The following is an 18994-nucleotide window of genomic DNA, read 5'->3' on the forward strand; positions in this document are numbered from 1 at the left end:
TTTATATAATTTATAATTTTATAATTTATTTAATTCATAAAATCTTTAAATTTGACATGTAGTATTATTATTATTATTATTATTATATAAAATCTTTCCATTTAATATTTAAATAAAATTCTAATATTTTCCCAAGTGAATCTTTTTAAAATGTCTGTTATGTAATATGTGACATTCCAATAAAATATCACCCAGGTTTTTTCCACTTTTGGGAAATGATTTGTAATTGTAGTAAAGTAAAAATAATATTATTATCCATTATTTCATGATCATGCATTCCACAAACTTTCAGAACGCAAACTAGTTTTGCAGGCAAAGCAAAGCTGGAAAAAGTGGGCTGATGTGCATTCGTTAGAATAAATCAGCAGAATGTCTTTTATTTACACAAACGAGCATAAACCACATGTGCCACGCATAATAAATACGTCTAGCCACATCCGTGCCACACACGCAGCATATATCAAGGGCCTCATTAGAGAAAATTACAGCTCTGCGTGGAGACAATGGGCCCATTTACTTGACAGAACGCAAGTATCAAATCAGTTTGATCTCTTACTCGGATGCTCATAATAAATGGAGAAGCTCGAGACGCTCAGGCGTTACGACCGCAGAGAAAGAAAAACCTTTTGATGTGTTTGATCACTGGAAAAGCACGTGGGTCAACTGCTGCTCATTTATACTCAATGACTTCAAAGATTCTTCACAGGAAAGAAAAATCACAAACTTACATTTGCTGAAGAAAACTTGCTGTTTGCCAAATGCCAAAGAACAAAATTCATTCACTTAAACGAATAACAGCATCATTCATGTCTGCACAAGTCAAGTGCCAAACTGTAATGCTCAGATTTGGGGTTTTCTTCAAATGCACAACAGTCATGGCATCTCGCTTTCATCTCAACCGTTTCTCCTACTATAGACATTCAGAGGAAGCAAATGGAGACTTTCTTTGCTATGATGCTCGATTTTCTTTCTAAGAAAAATAGCATTTCATAACACTGCAAAAAACGCTTTTCTTACTTATATTTTTTGTCTTGTTTCCAAGCTAAAAATTCTTAAATCAAGGAGGATTTTCTTGACAAGTAAAAATTATTTTCTTGTTTTCAGTAAAAAGTGAAAAATTAAGTGCGTTTTTGCTTAAAACAAGCTAAATAATCTGCCAGTGGGATAAGAAAAATAATCTTGTTTTCTGTTTGAAATAAGATTTTTTTTCTTACCCCATTGGCAGATTATTTCGCTTGTTCGAAGCAACAACTCACTTAATCTTGACTTGTTTTTACTGAAAACAAGAAAATAGTTTTTACTTGTCTAGAAAATCCTTCCTGATTTAAGAATTTTTAGATATTTTGGCTGGAAACAAGACAAAAAAATCTAAGTAAGAAAAGCATTTTTTGCAGTGAAGAGATCTGAACAATGTCTCAAACTGTGTCTGTAATCAAAAGTCAGAGATCTCAATATGAACTCACACATTCCTCAATAAATACTTACAAAACCAAAAGATTGGGAAATAAAAATGGCCCAAAATGGGACTGTTTAGAACAGGGTTTCTACAGATATGAAAAAGTTAAATGTAAGACTTTTTAAGATATTTTTAATACCACCTTATATGAAATTCAAGACCTAAACCTAATGGAAATACACATTATATTACATTCATACAGTATATGTAATATTTAATGTGTTTAATGTTAAAAGAAAACTACATTTCAAAACTAAAAATGTCATCAGCAGAAAATATTCCATGCAAAAATATTTTCATAAGCAATATCTTTTACGTTTATAAAGGCCTATTTAAAAAAAAAAAATGTAAATATGCAACACCTTTCATTTCAAGTTATTACAATTCAACAATAAATTCTATATATTCTCTGTTACCAGGCAGATTAAATAATTTACACTGCAAAATTACAAGTGCAATAAATAAAGTTATAAGATTAATGTTTTAAATACATTGCGGGAACCTTCGTTTTGTCCAATGACTGTAAATAGTCATTAGGTCCATCAGACTGAAGATATTTTAGCGATAATGTGACCAAAAAATATTTAAGACCCATCGAATCGGAATTTAAGACATTTTCAGACTTTTTAAGGCCTTTTATTAGGAAAACATTATTTAAGACATTTTAAGACTTTTTAAGGAGCCGCAGACACCCTGTAGAAAAATATCCATATTTAAAATGTAAGAATCACTTTAATCTAGCTCGTGCTAACACTCGTACATGGAAGCAAAACGTTTGTTTACAGGAGCAAAGGATGCAAAGTTTTCTTACTTTTCCAAAGGAAAACCAGATGCTTTCTTGGCCGACATTTTTCTTTACAAATCCTTGTTTTGTACTTCTAATTTGTGACTTTTGTTTTGTTTTGGTCTCCTACCATATGAAACCATGGCATGGCAGGTATCAACACCACCATTTTTTGCAGTTATTTTTTTATGAAGCAACCTTGAGCTATGGAAAGATGCTATATAAATGGGACTATTATTTTTATTATTGGTGTGTACATGACACTTCATTTTTAAGTTGTGGTATGGTCGCAACATAAAAATCTAAATTTTGTTTTGCATTTACACTACAAGATTTTTTTTTTTTAAACCAGAGATTTTCTTTTAAAGAAGTCTATTCTGCTCACCAAGCCTGCATTTATTTCCAAGTACAGCAAAAACAGTACAATTTGGAAATATTTTTTCTATTTAAAATAACTTTTTTCCATTTCCTGTGATTTCAAAGCTGAATTTTTAGCGTCATTACTCCAATCACATGATCCTTTAGAAATCTTTATAATATTCTGATTTGCTGCTCAAAAAACATTTATTATTATTATTATTATTATGTTGAAAACTATTTCCAACATTGATAATTCTAATAATAAATCAGCATATTAGAACGATTTCTGAAGGATCATGTGACACTTAAAACTGGAGTAACAGCTGATAAAAAATCAGCTTTGCGTCACAGGAATAAATTATATTTTAAAGTATATTTATAATAAAAACCATTATTTTATATTGTAATAACATTATGCAATAATACTGTTTTTTTTCAGTATTTTAATTTGATCAAATAAATGCAGCCTTGATGAGCATAAGTGACTAATTAAAAAAAAACATTACAAGTTTTACTAATCCCAAAATTGAGCGGCACTGTATAACTCGGATTAGATACATCTAGGATGCGCAAAGGTTGAGTAAATAATAGGATAATTAAAATTTTTGGGTGAACCAACCCTTTAAGCCTTTAGAGAGGTAACGTTCTGATAATATTGTGCATCCCTATTAACAACACAGTAAAAACACTAATAACTCCTTAAAGGAAAAGTTCACTTTCAGAACAAAAATATACAGATAATGTACTCACCCCCTTGTCATCCAAGATGTTCACGTCTTTCTTTTTTCAGTCGTAAGGAAATTATGTTTTTTGAGTAAAACATGTCAGGATTTCTCTCCATATAATGGACTTCTATGGTGCCGCCGAGTTTGAACTTCCAAAATGCAGCTTCAAATGGCTCTAAACGATCACAGCTGAGGAAAGAAGGGTCTTATCTAGCAAAACAATGGGTTATTTTCTAAAAAAAAATGTAAAATTTATATACTTTTTAACCTCAAATGCTCGGCAAGACAAGTGTTTGAGATTAAAAAGTATATAAGTTGTAAATGTTTTAAAAAAAATAACTGATCGTTTCGCTAAATAAGACCCTTCTTCCTCAGTTGGGATCATTTAGAGCCCTTTGAAGCTGCATTTAAACTGCATTTTGGAAGTTCAAACTCGGGGGCACCACAGAAGTCCATTATATGGAGAGAAATCCTAAATTGTTTTCCTTTAAAAAAAAAACACCATTTCTTTACGACTGAAGAAAGAACGACTTGCATTAAAGCATTGCTGCAATAAGTTGTTGTTTGTTTATTTTATTTTTTTTTTCAGAGGAATTGTCAAACTTAGGCCTTAATTTATAGCAGCAAGTCTAAAATTGTATTTTCTCATAAAAAAGACTAATAATTTTTGATTTACTTAAAACTGTGAAATTTTTACAGTGCAGAGATGTTGACTGAAACCTGGTCATAATACAAATCCCATATGTCTATGTGTGCTGGAACTTAATGTGTTCGGTTTTGGCTGTTCTCCTACACTAATACAGCAACACGCACAACCAGCTATGGTCAGGATCACCCACTCATTTCATTGTTAAACATGAAGGAACTGATGAATAAAATGAAGAGCTAACACAACATCCCAGAAAAGAAGGCTGGTTTGACTTGTCAAGCTGGTGAATGAGGAGCTTGCGAAGACAAAGGCGAAAGTCAACCGAGAGGCAGACGAAAGCACTGGCAAAGTACTGGTGAAGTCATAAATTTGCGGTGTGAGTATCTTGTTTGTCTTAAATTCCAGAGTCGTGAGCTAAACCTCTCGTGTTTTTGTCGTGGGACGCCTAGACACTTGACCTTCCCTGGAATCTCTGAATCGCTTTATTCTGTCCCCGCAAAAGTAAATAATGCACATTCATTTGTTTTGCGCCTCAAGCGTGCATATTTAAAGGCGAAACACAACGGGATGAATTGTTCAATGCGCCGTCTCGGGTTTTAAGGAACATTAACCGTCTGAACGGGCCCTCTGGCACCCAACGGCTATGACTTCATCCCTTTATCATTGATTTAATATGCTCAGAAATGTGCCAGAGATATGTAGCGAGTTACATACACGCACAATCGCAGAGGAGTGCATGCCTGATGGCTGACGTCTGCATTCACCTGGAGCCGCGTGGCCTTAGTCATGTTTCACTGACCCCTGACAACAGCTCATGTTATCAAGGCAAAGAAAAAACAGCCAAAAGAGACCATTCACCACTAAAATAACACACTCAGTAGTTCGGAGCTCAGTGACAGCTCTGCCACTGATCTGGACAAGAAAATATGCTTTATTATTTAGTCATTTAGCACACGCTTTTATTCAAAGCATTCAAAATCAACATATAATAAATTTATATTAATGTAAGTAAACAATATTATAAAATAATAAATATTATTAATAATGTTTAATTTATCTACATAGAACCTTTCCATAGCTCATGGGTGCTTAAAAAAAATCTAACATAATTGCAAAACTAATTAAAAAAATAATGTTGCCACAAATACAGAAACTTAAATTTATAATTTAGTATTATATAAAATGACATAGCTCGAGGCTGCTTTACAGTGGAATAAAATAAACAAATAAAATATTAAATAAAATTTAACCATAATTCCACCACACCACAACTTAAAAATTAAGTGTCATGTACAAACCAAGAATAAAAGAAAAGTAAAGAAAAGATTATTAGAAGATTAGAAATTTACCCAACATAACTGGAAAAATAATTTGATTTTATATTTTGTTATAATTTAGTGTCTTTCCATAGTTAAGTTTGAATAAAATAAAATAAATTAAAATAAAATTTAAATAAATAAATTAATGAATGAATGAATGAATGAATGAATGAATGAATGAATGAATGAAAATAAAACATTCAAAGTTACCCACCAATCGTAACCGGAAAAATTATTAGATTTTTTATGTTGTTATAATTTAGTGTCTTTCCATAGTTAAATTTGAATAAAATAAAATAAATTAAAATTAAATAAAATTTAAATAAATGAATGAATGAATGAATGAATGAATGAATGATTGAATGAAAATAAAACATTCAAAGTTACCCACCAATCGTAACCGGAAAAATTATTAGATTTTTTATGTTGTTATAATTTAGTGTCTTTCCATAGTTAAGTTTGAATAAAATAAAATAAATTTAAATAAAATAAAATTTAAATAAATGAATGAATGAATGAATGAATGAATGAAAATAAAATATTCAAAGTTACCCACCAATCGTAACCGGAAAAATTATTAGATTTTTTATGTTGTTATAATTTAGTGTCTTTCCATAGTTAAGTTTGAATAAAATAAAATAAATTTAAATAAAATAAAATTTAAATAAATGAATGAATGAATGAATGAATGAAAATAAAATATTCAAAGTTATCCACCAATCGTAACCGGAAAAATTATTAGATTTTTTATGTTGTTATAATTTAGTGTCTTTCCCTAGCTAAAAATAAAATAAAAAATATTCAAATTTACCCACCAAACAGAACCACAACTTAAAAATGAAGTGTCATGTACACACAAAGAAAATAATAAATAAAGTTAAAAAAAAATTATCGAGCAAATATAAATGCAAAAATTATTGATTTTTATGTTGCGACCATACCACAACTTAAAAATGAAGTGTCATGTATGCACCAAAAAAAAAATAATAATAATAATAATAATAATCCCATTTACATAGAATATTTCCATATCTCAAGGTTGCTTCATAAAATAAATGTAAAAATAAAGTTAAAAAAAAAAGTTCAAAAACAGTTATAAATTAGCTCATAGCCTCATATTACTATTATTATTAATATTATTACTTTTATAATAATAATTATTATTAAGCACCTTTCCATAGCTCAAGTTTGCTACAAACTACACAAAACTAAAATAGACTAAAATATACTAAAATAATATTTTCAAATTTACCCACCAAACATAAATGAAAATAACTTGATTTTATTTGTTGTTATAATATAGCCATATAAATGATTCCATAGGAAAATTTTGCTTAAATAAAATAAAATAAAATAGTTCAAATTTACCCACCAAAAATAACTGGAAAAATAACCTGACTTTGTGCTGTTATAATATAGCCATATAAGTAAAAAAATTAAATTAATTAAAAAATATATATATATATATATATATATATATATATATTTTTTTTAGCTATGGAATTATTTATATGGCTATATTATAACAACTAAAAATAAAGTGTGTCATTTATGCACCATTAATAATAAAATGAAATTTATAATACATTTTAATTAAATTTTTTAAAGTGGGTTGCACCACTAATAATAATTTCATACATTTATATAGCACCTTTTCATATCTTAAAAATAAAATAAACATATTCAAATAAAAATATTCAATTTTAATTACCAAGCATAATTGCAAAAAACAGTCTGATTTTCACATTGCCAAGATGGTGCTATTTTGATGAATACTATTACTACTACTCCTACTACTAATAATAATAATAAATGAGAAAATGTTCCAAAAGTGTCCGGCTACGCTGATAAACATCTTAAACAACTGAAATGAAACATCTGTGAGTCTCAGACTTGCCAAATGACGAAATGCTCTACTTTTGATTTGTGGTCAGACGCATAGACATTTCTCAAGATCGTTCCCTCAGATCCAAATTTAAAACCAGAACAATGTGTCCATTTACAATCAGCGGCACCAGAGGGGAAGAACGCAGACAGCAGGCTGAATAACGCAGCGCTCATGCCTGTGCACGTCCACTCAATACATCTCTGTAGAGCAAGAACCACGCTTTTGTGCCGCTTCAGCTCAATCAAAACTATATTTGTCTCAATCGGAAGCCAATTAGTGACATTCAGACCCACAGACTTATTTGGGGACCTGAGCCGTATCTGGCAAGTAGAGCAAGTGCTGTTTTGATGACAGACTGTTATAGTTTTTATTAATTGTCTTCTGTAGAGCTGTTTTTTTAGCCAAATCACATTGGTTTCATAATTGATGAACTCTGTGACATTAGCACTGCTTTTGAACTGAATTAAAGCAACATTGAAATCAAATAGTATTTTCTTGTTTATCACTATTTGAAACAATCTGTTTTGTCTAAGAAAAAAAAACGTTGTTACTATTTTTATATTTTGCGATTTCATTTACATTTAAAAACGTTAGTAATTTTGTTGTTTTTATCATTTTTAGTATTTTTTTTACTATAACAAATACTTATTAATTTTTATTTCACTTTGTTAGTTACAATTTTAGTTACTTTAGTACATCAAGTTAAAATTAAAATGAAAAATAAAAAAGTTTAAATGTTTAATTAGATTTTTTTCAGTTAGTTTATTATATTTCAAGTAACACCTTTTTGTGGTTTTCTTTGAGATACTATTATAATTTTTATTAACATTTTCTATTATTTATTTTCTTTAGCAATTTAGTTATCATTTTTAGAAGGTTTTTTTTCAGTTTTTATTCATTTTTCAGTTTAATTTTAGTAAATTTTTTTGCTTATTTGAATGCACCAAGTTACATTAAATTAAAATAAAAAGTGAAATAAAACAGTTGAATAGATAATAATAGTTGACATTTTAAAAAAAGGTTAAGGTTAGGTTAATTAGATATTTTATTATTATTTCAGTTAATGTTCATTGTATTTCAAGTAAATTTTTTTTGCAGTTTTCTTTAAGATACTATTATAACTTTTATTACAATTTTTATTTTATTTTGAATTAGTTATTTCTTTCCATTTTCCAAGTTTTAGAAATTTAGTTTTTGTCATTTGTTTTTTTCGTTTTTATTTAAGTTTTATTATTTAATTACATACTTGCTTATATACACCAAGTTACATTAAATTAAAATAAAAAAAATCTGACTTGGCAACTAGTTGAAATAAAAATGTTAAAGTTAAGGTTAGGTTAATCAGATATTTTTATTATTATTTTAGTTAAATGTTTATTTTTTTTCAAGTAACATTTTTTTAAGCAGTTTTCTTTAAGATACTATTATACTTTTTATTACAATGTTCTATTCCAAATTTTTTTAACCATTTTTTTTTCTTTCCATTTTCCATGGTTTAGTAATTTAGTTAGCATAATTTTTAGTAGTTTTATATATTTTCATTTTTAATTCATTTTTATGAAGTTTTATTATTTTGGTACATATTTGCTTATTTTAATACACCAAGTTACACTAAATTTAAATGTAAAAAAAAAAAAATGCTGCCTTGGCAACTGGAAAAAAAAAGTTAATTTTAGCAGTTTTCTTTGAGATACTATTGTAATTTTTATTAAAATGTTTTATTATAAAAAATATATATTTTATTTTGAATTAGTTATTTCTTTCCATTAATACACCAAATTACACTAAGCCAGTAGCTGAAATAAAGTTTAAGTTAAAGTTAAGTTAATGATTTTTTTTTCAGTTAATGTTTATTTTACTTTATTTTTTGTGGTTTTAGCAGTTTTCTTTAAGATAATATTAAATTACTACAATTTTCTATTATAATTTTTATTTTTAATAATTTTTTTCTTTCCATTTTCCAAGTTTTAGTCATTTAGCGCTTTATCTTTTTTATCTATTTTTATTTAAGTTGTATTATTTTAGTACATTTGCTTTTTTAATACACCAAGTTAAACCAAATTAAAATAAAAAATGTTGAAATAAAAAAAGTAAAAATAAATAAATAAAGTAAAATAATTGTGGTTTCAGCAGTTGTCTTTGAGATACTAGCATAATCATATTAATATTTTAAATTAGTTTTTATTTTATTTTTACATTTTCCTATTTAATTTTGTTTTTATTTAGAGTTTTAGTAATTTTTTTTTTAGCATTTTTAGTAGTCTTAGTAGTCTTTTGGTATATTAGTAGTAATTTTTTTAATATTTTAGTACTTCGTTACACTAAATTAAAATGAGAAAATAAGAAAACTAGCTGAAATTTAAAAAAAAATATGTTTGTTCCATTTTAATTTTAGTTCACTTTTTTGTAGTTTTGGTTAATTATAATAACCCTGACTAGACCGTCTAGAGACTTTACCAGTAATCAAACACCTAACAATGCACCAGGGTCCCTATATTCATCTCAATAATATAAAGTCGTCCTCGGGTGGCAATCAAGCGAGACGGAAACGGACCGGCATGAGGTCATTCAACATGTAGTCATGTTCTGCGGTGATCTATGTCATGTTGGAGCCCAGTTTCCCCACTTACTGTACTCTGCACTTTTTACCCCCTTCAATTACTGTGATGGAGGGTTTAACCTTTGACCCATGATGTCATCGCCGCCGGTCAGGTGGCCGCAGCCTTCATTACGCAGGAGGTTTATGAGAAACATCAAGAGGTTTGGTTAAACACAGGGACGCAGCTGTCGAAGCGCAAACTCAGAGTATTTCTCACATTTCTCACCCAGCAGGTATGACGTTTAATCGCAGGAAATGTTTACAGCCTCTTAGCTGTAATCAGAGAGCCAGACGTATCAGACCGTCTGCTGATGTAATGAGCGAATTCTTGCCTTTCTCTAGATGCGTAAATTGGTACTGAGCCACACTGGCGAGAAGCATCTTCTACATTCCTATTAGTCTGTGTGTTCTTATAGCACAAAGGTGTTCATTAAGAGATAAAAATCAATGCATTTTTGCTAAATCTACTAATTGCAACTATAAGGCTTGTAGATATTATAAACACTAACATCTTTTTTTTTTCTGTAAAGCTGCTTTGAAAAATGTGTATTGTGAAAAAGACATTAATAAATTTTACTTAACTTGTCAAATGTGCATTTGTGTTCTTTTTCTCTTAGAAGGACGTTTGTTGCTCGCTTCCATCGTCTGAATCTCCGAAACATCATCTAGTCAATAAAAAGACAGATGAGCTCATGTTTATAATAATAAGTAGATATATAGCAGTAAATATATATATATATATATAATAGAAAAATAAATAAATAAATGAACCAAATAAATAAACCCAACAAAAAAAAAAATACAAATAAAAAAATAAAACAAAATAAAATAAAAATGTTACCCACCAATGGTGATCCTGCTACTGGCCAGACCATTATGGTTGCTTTAAAATAAAATAGAATAATAATAATAATAATAATATTAATATAAATAATAATAACAATAATAATAATAATAATAATAATAAAAATGTAAATAAAATAAAAATAATAAATAATGTAAAATAAATAAAACAAAATAAATGGTCGCTTTAAATAAAATTAATAATAATAATAAGTAAATTTTAAAAATATAATATAAAAATGTAGATAAAATAAAATAAATAATAAAATAATATAAAATAAATAAAAAACTAAAAATAAAATAAAAATAATAAAACAAACTAAATATAAAATAAATAATAAATAATTTGAATGATATGGCTTTGCTTTATGGTTGCATTAAATTAAAATTAAATAAAAAAAAAAACAATACAAATAACTAAAATAAATGAGGTGTTCTGTGGGTTTGTAGCATGTTGCTAGGGTGTTCTGATTGCTGCAAATGTTGCATTTGTAAGCAAATGTAAGTAGAATTACAAGAATCCCAAACAAATCACTAACCCTAAGCATTAATGATTTTCTTACAATTTATGATTTACAAATTGGCACACAATAAAATATGTGGGAAAATTTCATAGACACTACTTTGGTTTCCCAAATATTTTTTTTTAGTGAACCATTTTTGCCTCTTTAATTATCTGAAGAACCTTTTCCAACTATAAAGAACCCTTTGTGGAGTGGATGTTAAAGATTCTTGATTGAACCATAGATGCCAACAAAGAACCTTTATTTGTAAAAGTACATAAAAGTCATTTGAAAAAGCAAAGGCTTGAGGACGAGATCCTACATGTTGCAAAAGCCAATGTGTTTTTCTTCATACAGTAATGAACAAATGTTTGTGACAGTCAGGCCTCGAGACAGGCGCTGAGAAGACAGCTGGAGAACACACGTCTCAGCATTTGCTATCCTGCTGAAGTCAGTTTGCCAGTTGCTGGAGTCAGATGTTTAAATCCCACATTCATCTGCACACAGCTGATGGCTAACATCACATTAGCAGCTACATTTAAAGGTACACTAAATATTTGATGTTTTTCAGTGGTATATAACAATGGTCTTTAGTTAAAGACGTACTATTTATAAAATGTTATATAAACTTGAATTAAATAAATAAAATACAAATATAAAATTTTAAAAAGCTGGTTTTGCTTGAGGACACAGATTTTATATTGGACATCAACCCAACACAGTATCTACAACACAAAATAGCAAAATGTCTTTAAAATAAATTAATAAAACTGAACAGAAACAGTAAATGCCTTATCAAAGCAGGGTTATTATCCTTAAATTAAATTAAAATAAAATAAATTAGGCTAATACATGAAATAAAGCTGTTAAATGAAATAAAGCTGAAATAAAACATAAATAATAGATGGAAAAGAAATTATACTGTGGAAATTGAAATAGGTTTACATTAAAGCACTAAAAAAATAAGTGTTAAAAAAAAATCACCAAAAATAAATGCAAAAAAAATTAGAATTATATGTTGCAACCATGTTGATGCTGCTACTTGCCATGCCATTGATATATGGTTGCTTTAAAACAAAATAAAATAAAAACAATTTAAAAAATAATTTATTAAATATTCACCAAAAATAATAATAATTTAAATAATATGTCGCCACCGTGTTTATGCTGCTGCTTGACATGCCACTGCTATAGGGTTGCTTTAAATTTAATCAAATTAAGTTAATAAAATAAAACTCACTAAAAATAAATACAAAAAAATAATTTAAATTATATGTTGCCACCATGCTGACGGTGCTATATGGTTGCTTTAAAATACAATAAAGAACAAATAAAATAAAATAAAATAATAATAAATTAATTAAAAAAAATGTTTTTAATAATAATTATAATAAAAAATAAATAAATTATAATAAAATGTACATAAAAAAAATAATAAAATAATAATATAAAATAAATAAAACAAACTAAAAATAAAATACTCACCAAAAATAATTGAAAAAAAAATAATTTAAATCATATGTCGCCACGTTTATACTGCTGCTTGACATGCCATTGCTATGTGGTTGCTTTAAATAAATAAATAAATAAATAAATAAATAAAACCCACTAAAAATAAGTACAAAAAATCTTTTGAATTATATGTTGCCACCATGTCATTGCTATATGGTTGCTTTAAAGTAAAATAAAGAACAAATAAAATTACAATTAATTTAAATATTCACCAAAATTAAATGGAAATAAAAAAAACTGGAATTATATGTTGCCATTTATAATTATATGTTGGTGATGCTGCTACTGGCCATAATGGTTGCTTTAAAATAAATAAATAAATAATAATAATAATAATAATAATGATAATAGTAATAATATTTAAATTATCAATTACAAAAATAATTATAAATGTATAAATGAAAATAAAATAATAATATAAAATAAATAAAATTAACTAAAACAAAAAAAAAATACTCACCAAAAATAAATTAAAGAATTAAAAAAGAAAAAAAGAATTATATGTTGTACATTTATGTTTTTTTTAGTGCTTTAAATGAGCTCATTTAAGTTTCCAAAGCAATATTTCTTATTTTCAATCTAATATTTATATTTTATTTCAGCTTTATTTCATGATTTAAAAGTTTTGTTATATATGTTTGGCTGGTAAATCACACTTCTGCTGATGTTTGCATTTACAAATGTGTTTATTTTTCAGTTTTCAATTTTATAAACAGCAAATAAAACTGAAATAAAATTAACTAAAATTAATTTAAATAACACTGGAACAAAACACTGGGCAAAAGATTACATTAGTACCAGCCTTTTATGTAAACAACAACAAAATTCCAATTATTTTCATCTTTTGTAAGTGGACGCAATATTAAACAGTATTATTAATCTCTTTAGGTTTAAATCTTGAGATTGAACACATGAATTAGGGTTTTCTTTCGAAGTTTACTGCATTTACTTCTTTCAATAAACGAGAGGATTCAATGGTGACGACTTGTCAGGAAAAGGCTGTGGCAAGCGGTCACTCATTTGAGAGTAAGATTAGGGGGTCGCCACAGTGTCCCTTCTGAATTACAGTGTGCAGAAAAGGAGCACTGTTCATTTAATTACCCCTAAATTAGGGGAAAATGCATGATCCAATCATCTAGCCTAGGAATTAGATCATGTGTCATGACTTCACCCTTCTGTCTTTCTCCGTCTAATTCTCTCTGTCTGACCGAAGCTTGTTAGGGAAACTTAGATTAATATATTAGATCATGTCATGCTTGTTTTTTTAAATGTCAAATTAGTTTTGGTGCTGTAAATTGTCTTTAAGGTTTCTCTTTCAGCAGTACTGTAAAAACATGTTCCTCTTAACTCATTTTATAAGCCATTTAGCATTACTATGAATATTATTGAAATGACCCACACAATGACGCTTTTAAATTGAAACAATCAGCAAGTAGACATTTGAGAAATACAGAAACACTGGATTAAAGCCACATGTCAAAATGAGTATGAATGCTAGAGGCCATGACAAATAAAACCATCTTGAAAGTCTTGAAAACAACATTACACCAGAGCAATGGCAGCCCAGTTGTTGTCTTTGTTGTTCATTGGATTGAATGTTATTTAGGGTGTGGAGATTCAGAAACATCTGTTATGATACTGGAAAATGTGCAGCTAAATTTAGTTTGAAGCTAAGATTGATATGCTAAATTTTGAGATGGACTGGAGGCCTAGTTATTCCTCTATTTGTATGCCAATAAGTGCCAATAAACGCAGTAATATCTTGTTAATACTTGTCTGTAAAAACGAATATTAAATGTCTGCACACTCTATATCACTTCTATTCAGCATATGCAAAGTTACAGTCTTAGAAATGCTGCTTTAAAACATGTAAGTGCTGATAACAACGATCTAAAAGCTATGTTAGCATTGGGCAAATATATCACAAATACATAAAATTAATAAACTATTGCAATTTCTAACGAAGTAAAAGCATCATCGCATGTACAAATGCCAATAAACACGGTGAAATGATCTGAATTTGGATAAACTTGCCTCTGCAGTCCTGCTGTGGATTACTCTTGTCCTCGACTCTGAGGTAAACAAGTTCAATCGGCGGCCATCTTTGATTAGTTCACCACGCAGGTGATCTCAGCGGTGTTGCGCTATGTTTTGATTCACTAAAAAGAACCGACTCATAAAAGTCATAACGGGCGAATTCGCCATATGCGTTCGGCAATCTGACTCGGAAAAAAACGGCTTTTGATTTAGTTCGCGATTCAAATGATTCGCAAGCCCCAAACGATGTCGCGAACTGATCAAATGATTAACGAGCCCCCACTGAAGTCACAAACTAAATCAATTGATTCGCGAGCCCCAACCGAAGTCGCGAACTGAATCAAATGATTCAAATGAGTCGCGAACTAAATCAAATGATTTGCGAACCCCCACCGAAGTCGCGAATTGAATCAAATGATTTAAATGAGTCCCGAACTGAAATAAATGATTCGCGAACCCCAACCAAAGTCGCAAACTGCATCAAATGATTCGAGAGCCCCCACCAAAGTCGCGAATTGATTCAAATGATTCAAATGAGTCCCGAACTAAATCAAATGATTCGCGAACCCCAACCGAAGTCGCGAACAAATGATTGCGAGCACCCACCGAATTCGCGAATTGAATCAAATGATTCAAATAAGTCCCAAACTAAATTAAATGATTCGCGAACCCCAAACAAAGTCGTGAACTGAATCAAATGCACTTTGTTTGGGGGCTCGTGAATCATTTGATTCAGTTTGCAACTTGGATGCGGGTTTAAGAATCATTTGATTCAGTTTGCGACTTGGATGTGGGTTTGAGAATCATTTGATTCAGTTTGCGACTTGGATGCGGGTTTAAGAATCATTTGATTCAGTTTGCGACTTGGATGTGGGTTTGAGAATCATTTGATTCAGTTTGCGACTTCGTTTGGGGCTCGGCGAATCATTTGATTCAGTCCGTCATTCAGCGAGTTTATACCGCATTGGCTGGCGAATCATTTAATTTAGTTCGCAACTTCGGTGGGGGCTCGCGAATCATTTAATCATTTAATCAAATGATTTGCGAACCCAACCGAAGTCGCAAACTGAATAAAATGATTTGCGAACCCAACCGAAGTCGCGAACTGAATCAAATGATTTGCGAACCCCAAAAAAGTCGTGAACTGAATCAAATGATTCTCAAACCCGCATCCAAGTCATGAATTGAATCAAATAATTTGTGAGCCCACACCAATGTTGCGAACTAAATTAAATGATTCCCCAGCGAATGCGTTATAAACTCGCTGAATGTCCTGTGGGAGACAAAAGTAAGCCTAAAGGCTTTACTTTAACATAGTGAGGCAGTTTAGTATGCTTACTGAGAGCACATGCCCAATCATTAGTGCCCTAACAACTAGCACAACTGATGTAGTCCCAATCTGAATCAAAAGATTCGAGAACCTGCTCCGAAGGTCCGATTTAAATCAAACGATTCGCAATCTGCAGTACTGCTCTGAATAATTTCAAATCGAGATATCATTCAATTTCGCATTTGATTCAGTTCGCGACTTCGTTTGGGGCTCGCGAATAATTTAATTTAGTTCGGGACTCATTTGAATCATTTGTTTCAATTCGCGACTTCGGTGGGGGCTCACGAATCATTTGTTCACGACTTTGGTTGGGGTTTGCGAATCATTTGAATCATTTGATTCAATTTCACGACTTTGGTGGGGGCTCTCGAATCATTTGATTCAGTTTGCGACTTCGCTTGGGATTCGCAAATCATTTATTTCAGTTCGGACTCATTTAAATAATTTAATTCAATTTGCGACTTCGGTGGGGGCTCGTGAATCATTTGTTCGCAACTTCGGTTGGGGTTCGCGAATCATTTGATTTACTTCGGGACTCATTTGAATCATTTGATTGAGTTCGCGAATTCGATAGGGGCTTGCGAATCATTTGATTCCGTTTGCGACTTCGGTTAGGGTTCGTCAATCATTTGATTTAGTTCGCGACTCATTTGAATCATTTGTTTCAGTTCGCGACTTTGTTTGGGGCTCATGAATCATTTGATTTAGTTCACGACTCATTTGAATCATTTGATTCTGTTTGCGACTTCGGTTAGGGTTCGTGAATCATTTGATTTAGTTCGCGACTCATTTGAATCATTTGTTTCAATTCGCGACTTCGGTGGGGGCTCGTGAATCATTTGTTCGCAACTTCGGTTGGGGTTCGCGAATCATTTGATTTACTTCGGGACTCATTTGAATCATTTGATTGAGTTTGCGAATTCGGTAGGGGCTCGCGAATCATTTGATTCCGTTTGCGACTTCGGTTAGGGTTCGTCAATCATTTGATTTAGTTCGCGACTCATTTGAATCATTTGTTTCAGTTCGCGACTTCGTTTGGGGCTCGTGAATCATTTGATTTAGTTCGCGACTCATTTGAATCATTTGTTTCAGTTCGCGACTTCGTTTGGGGCTCGTGAATCATTTGATTTAGTTCGCGACTCATTTGAATCATTTGTTTCAGTTCGCGACTTCGGTGGGGGCTCGCGAATCATTTGTTCGCAACTTCGGTTGGAGTTTGCAAATCATTTATTTCAGTTCGGGACTCATTTAAATAATTTGATTCAATTCGCGACTTCGGTGGGGGCTTGCGAAACATTTGTTCACAACTTTGGTTGGGGTTCACGAATCATTTGATTTACTTCGGGTCTCGTTTGAATCATTTGATTCAGTTCGCGACTTCGGTTAGGGTTCGCAAATCATTTGATTTAGTTCCTGACTCATTTGAATCATTTTTTTCAGTTTGTGACTTCGGTTGGGGCTCGCGAATCAATTGATTCAGTTTGTGACTTTGGTAGGGGCTCACAAATCATTGAAAGTTATTCTCTGAAAAAAGTTTATTAATTTATACAAAAATAAGTAAATGCATTGATGATTGGGCATGTTCTCTCAGTGAGTAAGCACACTAAACTGCCTCACCATGTTAAAGTAAAGCCTTTAGGCTTACTTTTGTCTCCCACAGGGCGTTTCACAGGCTGTCCGTCATTCAGCGAGTTTATACCGCAGCGCTGCTAAACCATCAGACTCACAGCATCTGCTCTTTCTGCAGTTGTTATTTACTTGCATTCTTTCAGAAGTTGGATGTGGTGAACAAGAGGACAACTGTCTGTGCTCGTGACCTCGAGTGTGTGTGTGAGAGAGAAAGAGAGACAGAGAGAGAGAGTGCATTTCTTATAATGACACACTAGGTCAGATGCAAATTCTTTGTGGTCAAATACAGCCAGATAACTCTCCTACATACTCAACATGTTCTCGGCTGCCACGTTCCCATATATATATATATATATATATATATATATATATATATATATATATATATATATATATAAAAATGTTGTATATACAGGTGAGGTCAAAAGTTTACAGAATCTTGCAGTATCTGCAAAATGTAAATTATTTTACCAAAATATAAGGGATCATTCAAAATGCATGTTATTGTTTATTTACAACTGACCTGAATAAGATATTTCAAACAGAAAATGTTTACATATGTATGATTTTGAGATCCTTTTTTTCACACTGAGGACAACTCATATGCAACAATTTCACAAGGTTCAAACGCTCACTGATGCTTCAGAAGAAAACACGATGCATTAAGAGCTGGGGGTGAAAACTTTTGAACAGAATGAAGATGTGTACAATTTTCTTATTTTGCCCAAATATCATCTTTTTTTCCACTTAGTACGGCCCTTCAGAAGCTACAGAAGATACCTTCTTGTTGATACATGTTTTCCAGAAGACAAAATAAGGTAAATTTACCCTTCAAATTAAAAAAAGTTTACACCCCTTGGCTCTTAGTGCATTGTGTTTCCTTCTGGAGCATCAGTGAGCATTTGAACCTTCTGTAATAGTTGCATATGAGTCCCTCAGTTGTCCTCAGTGTGAAAAGATGGATCTCAAACCCATACAGTCATTGCATCATTCAAGTAACAACACAGAATTAAAATTCCAAATGTATGAAATACTTATACTTATTTTTTCTTGTGGACTATATGTAAACATCTTTTGTGAAATAAATGTGAAATATCTTATTCAGGTCAGTATTAAATAAAAAAATAACATGCATTTTGTATGATGCCTCTTATTTTGGTAAAATAATTTAATTTTGGAGATTCTGCAAGGTGTACGTAAACTTTTGACTTCAACTGTATATAATTTTTAAGCTGCAAGTAGATAATGTTTTTTGTTTTTGAAAGAAGTCTCCTCTGCTCAACAGACTATCAGGCTGTGTTTATGTTTAAAAGACAGTAAAAATGGTAAAATATTATTCAAATTTAAAATAAGTGTTTTG

Source organism: Garra rufa, chromosome 2 (genome assembly GCF_049309525.1).
Source record: "Garra rufa chromosome 2, GarRuf1.0, whole genome shotgun sequence".
Classification (NCBI taxonomy): domain Eukaryota; kingdom Metazoa; phylum Chordata; class Actinopteri; order Cypriniformes; family Cyprinidae; genus Garra; species Garra rufa.